We start from the raw sequence: 6,323 nt of genomic DNA, 5'->3' as shown, positions 1-6,323 counted from the left end.
ATGTGAGGCATTTTTTCCTGTTGTTCAGATTAAAAGATAATTTGGTTCAATAAGACTGGCTGGTCACCTCAGGTCACAGACTCCCAAAGGGAAGAAGCAAAGTCACACAACAAGTTTGACCTGCTGGTCAAGCCCAGTAGACCCACAATGTAGCCCAGGGTGAAGTCTGAGGATGGAAGAAAGGTGGGATTCCCCCACAGGAGAGGGAAAGGGACGAGGCTGACATCTGGCATTCAGAGACCAGAGAGGGGGCAGAGATGCAGGATGACCTGTAACTGTGAGGGGTTTCTATAAGACAGAAATACCCATAAGCAAATAAACCTGAGTTGTTTTGGGAAAGACTCATATTCCATTGGCTCTTCCCTGGCCCAGAGCACACGGCACCTCTGGAAATGGGACCCATTGAGAAACCCTGACTTGGGGCATTGGGGTTTTCAAACTCCGAGCTGCCTTTGAATCTGAGATTTCTGTGTACCTGGAATGATCCCACATGGAGCACAGACACATGAAGTGGAGGGTCCCCCAGCTACCTAGTGCTACCTGCTCTCCAGCCCCTGTCACTGAGTCACACCCACAGCCCAGCAGTCAGCTGCCGTTGCACAGAACATCTGCCCACGTAAACAGCTGACAGCCTTTACCCTTCCCTTGGCATTTGAACGATCTAAAGACAGAGAAACCTGGCAACGTACCCAATGCCTGCGAGAAGAGGAGCGGCTGCCAACAGAGATCTGCACCCTAACGGAGAAGGAGTCAGGCAAACTGCAGGAAGCCCAGTCACAGGGGATACTCGGTGATGCCACCGACCTGGACAGCAGCACAATCCCTGCCGCAGGCTCTATTCCTGCAATCCAGGCTGTCAGCGCTGTGCGTACGCCTCAGAGGAGTCTCCGGGCTCCCTCGAGGATGGCCGAGAGGTACCGATGATGCTGTTACAGCTGTAATCTTGCTGCAATGCAGTAAAATAGACTAATAATAGTTATGTAGGGTCAGATTTCTCCCCAGCAGCCCCCTTTCCTGCATTACAAACCCAGGGTGCAGGCTGGGGGAGGAAGATTCCACACAGCTCCTACCTGGAAATTTCCCTCAGATGAGGAATACAGAATGGGAGACGGCATCCATGGATTCCCTCAGCTATGCACAGATCTCCGTGATCCCCTGATAGCCAGGCCCTCCCACCCACCATGTTTGTGCCTCCACAACTGCTCTAGGACCCTCTCCAGCCCCTTGGGAGCCCAGGTTCATTGGCGATGTGCCACCAGGTCCTGTCACAGTAGCCACTGCCCACAGGATCTGCTGAAGGGGCCGTTGTAGGGGATGGAGGGGGCAGCATGGAGATGGGAAGGCTGGTTAGAGTAGCTGTTTAGGCATAGACTGGGTGGGACGTTTAGACCTTTCCATACCCAGAGTGCAGCCATAGACTCAGTGTAAGATTCATTGCTGTTACGAGAAAGAGGCAGATGATAAGACTCCAATTTCTCACGGGGATATGGGCAGGGACAAGGCAACTGAATTTTCAGTTAAAATGATCTATAAGCTCTGCTCTAGGAATTCCCTTGGGCAGGTCTCTGGCCTGTGCTATACAGGAGGTCAGACTAGATGGTCACAATGGTCCCTTCTGGCTTGGGTAATTGTGAACATGTCCCTACAGCACATACGGGAGTCAGCTGGAGGCATTTTGCCTGCAAGCTGGTGCCTGAGTTTACTGAAGGCATTTCTTTTTTTCTCATGACAGGGCTGAATTTCGTCCCAGGGGGAAAACGTCTCAGACTTTGGAGCCTGGAAATCAATATTCTGGTCGGTTTTTCACACGCTTTAGGCATCCCATGAGACACGGCATGGATGAACATTTCAGATGAGAATAATACTAACATGACCCATAAAATCTCTGTCCTGAGGAATGTATGTACAACTGTCCCATTAATGTCCAACAAAGCTGGCTAACCCAGAGAGTGCCGGGTTTAGCGTCTGTGTCCCAGTGGCTCACTGTGTCAGCCGGCGGAGGCCCCTGCATGTGGCTGCTGTATTTACCTAACATTGACATGACCCAGAATTCCCAGCTCTCATTATATCCTGTGCACACCTCTCACCTTGCTCGTTGCTGCTGTGCAGCGGCCCCCGAAACCCCACACGGTGTGTGTGGGAGGAACAAGAGCAGCAGCACAGCACAGGTGCCTTGGCATCTGCTATTCGGGGTGTGACGTTCCTCACCGAAGAGAAACCGTCACTGATCCCCCCTTGCCAAGGGACAGAGGGGATGGGGGCACCTCATCCCTGCAGCGGAAGAGTTGTGGGGAGCTTGGGGCAGCTCAGGGGCTGTGGGGAACACAGGTGACTGGGAAGACTGGAGAAGATGCTGGCTCACAGCGTAGTGTTGGAATCGGGGAAGCCTGTCAGATCTCTCCTGAAACTTGTACTATTGAACCGAATCCTATCTTGATGAATTCCCTTTATGGGAGTGAGGAATGTACGTGCAGGGCATCAAAAGACACCAACCTAAACTGCTCTGACAACAGAAAGGGGAGTAAAGACATTGGCTGCCATCCTGCCCCTGAAGGGTGAAGAATACCTATCAAAGACCCTAAAGTGCAAATTAAAGACCCTAAAGCACAGAAGGTTCCACCCAGGGAACAAAGAAAGTCCAGAAATAAGAAGCTCATCATGCTTGCAATTAGCTGGTAATTAACAACTATACTGAACCCAGAGGCAGCATGACACAGCAAGTCCATAGACTGACATGAGAGCCAGCAAGTATCACAGATGGGTAAAAACATGGAAACTTTGGGTCTCATTCTGCAATTGTCATCTGGAGCATCGGATTCGCAACTGACAGAGGCTCGGCTCCCTCCTCGTACCCAGCTTAGTTGGCCACTAGGCTGGCTCGAGCAACACATAAAAGGACTGGTCATTATATCACACCAGCTTGCAGAACTTTATGGATGTGTGTGTGAATGTGATGGCTTTTTGATATTCTTACGTGCACAATAAACATGGCATAGTGCCTTGTCGCCCTGAATAAGTCTTTTCTTTTACAAGTTTAACAAGAGGACTTGAAGATTAAAAGGACCCAGCACCAGTAACTCTTCCTCAAAACGACACAAAGCTTTAGTATGTACCCGCCAGTTAGAAATCCAGACACAACTTCCTGCTGTTGCTTTTCCATGTTGGCAATTGCTGAAGTTTGGTCACAGGAGGAGGGATGGACTGGTTGGAGGAAGGGGTCAGAGACTGACATGGAAAAGAATCACACTGCTACATTTTAGAATTGGATCGGGAGCAGCTTTAATTGTGACACACACAATCACACAACCATAGATATGGGGAATACTATAGCCATAGGAAAAACCCAGGTGGCTATAGGGAAGTCAAGCAGCATGTCTGGATGCTGGGCACATGTACTTCACCTGGCTACCAGATACAAAAGACTTATATAGGGTTGCTTAGGTTCATTTACATGTCCATTGTATAGTGGAATTTAATTAACAGTTCAGGAAAGACAATTATATGTACAATGGGGTACACCAGCTGTTTTCACAGGAAAGACCAAAGAGCCATTTGATTATACAATGTGTTTCAGGTACCCCGGCTATCACCCAAAGATGGGTGGCTACACAATACATGTTAAAATGCTAATCTGTATGGAGTAAGTTCCTATGGGGCCAGGAAGACGGGGGGGCACATACCCCCGATACTTATCAGAACAGGAGATGTCTGTTCACAGACTTCAGAAGGGCTAGAGTTCACAAAAGGAGTTTGCATTTAAATTGTGGTCCTGAGACATCCTGTGGGATTTTAGCATCTTTATCTCAGTCTCAGTTTGGGGCATCCTGTCAATGATTTAACCTGAGGGCTTCCATCACAGTTCAGGCTACCCAGCTTCAGGCCAGGCCCTCTATAATCAATTTCAGGCCAGGCATTCTATAACCAATTCTCTGATTAATTCTTTGATTCCACAAGACAATCTACTACAGTGTGTCCACATTACATTACAGTCTGAGACACCCCACCTCAGGAGATTGCAGGAGGCCTAGTTACACCTCTTTGGTGTGTGAATTAGGCAGGGTGTCCATTCTCTATTTCGCCCTGTTTCAGGACCCTGTGCCACTGCAATCTGGTTATTACACTTCCCGCCCCACACACACACACACTGTGTGTGCCTGGATCTCCTCCAGTGAGATTTCCAACACTGCCTGGTTTCCTCTAAACCAGAAACATGTTTTTATTTTTACTGCATTGTGGTATTTTACTGCATTTACATCCTTTATGGAACTAGAGAGGCAGGGGAACACAGAGAGCAGACTCCCCCCCACAAAAATTTTACTCTCATTGTTTTGAACCTCTAAACTGTGAGTTTAACATTTCAGCTATTCTCTTGTCAGTCTTTTCCTGCTCCAGATAAGCTCACAAATCCTCAGAGGCCGCAGGACGACTCCAGATGAAGCTACTGGAGGTTCTTGGCTGGTGAAAATTAGACTGTCTATTTATGTCCCTAAATGTGGATTTCGGATGAAATTCTGGCCCTGACGGAAGTTTTGCCACTGATCTCAATGGGACAAAGATTTTACCCTTAGTGTGAAACTTTAGGCTCCCTGCTGTGAAGATCCTGGCTTCAAGTCCTGCAGCAGCGAGAGCTATTCTGTTACGGTGCTGAAAGAGTCTGAAGGAAGATCCCCAATTTATGTGGCATCCTGAGACCTATCATGAAAGATGGGGATTTCAAAACAAAGGGGCCCTGATTTTGCTTAAATCAACGATACCAGTGTCAATCTGGAGTGAGCCACTGAAGGCAGAATGTGAGAGCAGAATCTGGCCAGTGTGTAAAACCCTGTGTGACCCATTCGTGTTCTGAAATTTGGGTATCACAAATACCCACTGCAGAGGTTCTGGTTACACTTCTTAACCTGGCAGTAAAAGTGGCTGAGTTGTAGAACTTGAACGTACCAGAGAAAAAACTCCACAGACCAGAAAAAGGGAGATACTGGGACAGAGGGAAGGATACAGTAAGAGACAAGGAAATTATCTGAAAGAAAATATTTGTCTAAACTATTTACAACAAATCTTCAGTTCCAGTTTTAAAACCCTTCATGTTTCTGACAATATTAAACAGTTCAAGTCTCTGCGCTGGAGAATTCCTGCCCAGATTATTCTTGACTGGAACCTTCCCAAGCTCTTAGCACTAACATTATTGCAGAAACAGGCAACTCACCAGAATCCCACGCAGCAGAGAGAGGAAATCTTGTTACTGCGACCCGAGAATGAGTGTACGAATCTCACATCTGACACTCGCGGTGCTGGACATGGATCTTTATGATTGCCCTGTACAAACCCTGTGGACTCTCAGGTTGGCCAGGACTCCGGGACAATTCCCTGTGCTCTGTGAGAAGTAGGAACAGCAGCAAACAGACCCTGGAGAATTTCAGCCAAAGAGCCTCCCCCGAGAGTGAAGAAATGATTCACTGATAACAAAGAGTTCCAGAGGGGTAGCTGTGTTAGTCTGTATACAGCAAAAACAAGGAGAGTGCTGTATCACTTCAAAGACTAACACATTTAATTTCAACAGGCATAAGCTTTCGTGGGCTTCAGCCCACTTCCTCTGATGCAGTTGGTAGAAATAATAGAGCAAATATTGGCAACATATATAGGAGGCAACATCTACATTTCCAAGGGCATAGACAGCAATGGGGTAGGTGGATGAAAGGCATCAAGCAGACGGCTGTTATGGCCAGTTCCAGGAGGCGTTTGATGACTTGACGGTGTGACCCTGCTGCTAAGGGTGTGGTTCTACACCAAGGGGCTTCAGCTAAGAGCCGTCCCATTCCATAAAACACACAGCGTTTATGGAGTAATACACAGCACACATACACAATAGTAAAAATGCCCTGGATGTGGTTTACCTTACCTAGCTCTGTTCTTGCTGCCAGAGGCCCTCCGGATCACAAGGCCTGGTGTTCCCTGCTTGTCATTCAGTGTCTGTGGAACAAAACAACTCCCCTCTGTGCCCTGCCCGCTACACTCCAAACAAACGAATGCGCTGCACACGTACAAACTTACAAATCAACCTGTCTGGGGACAAACATTTGTCAATGTCCCACCAATAAACAATGGTAACCGCCTACTATCAAACCATTGTCTATGAACTCTGGACGTGGCAGAGCCGCGCTGTCTGCCTAGCTTTGGTCTCGGTGCACGGTCCAAGGGCACAGTTAACTTTCTCTGCAGTGGGGCCACGGATGCGGGAGACGTACAAGCCCTGTTAGGATCCCCAGTCCTGGTACCCACAGTCCTGAAGGTGAGGTCAGGGGGTCTCCGCCACCAGCGCAGGAGAG

The sequence above is a fragment of the Emydura macquarii genome, unplaced genomic scaffold (assembly GCF_026122565.2).
Source record: "Emydura macquarii macquarii isolate MOO-44397 ecotype Brisbane River unplaced genomic scaffold, CSIRO-AGI_Emac_v2 contig_1369, whole genome shotgun sequence".
NCBI lineage: Eukaryota > Metazoa > Chordata > Testudines > Chelidae > Emydura > Emydura macquarii.
Note: the sequence above shows the minus strand (reverse complement) of the source record.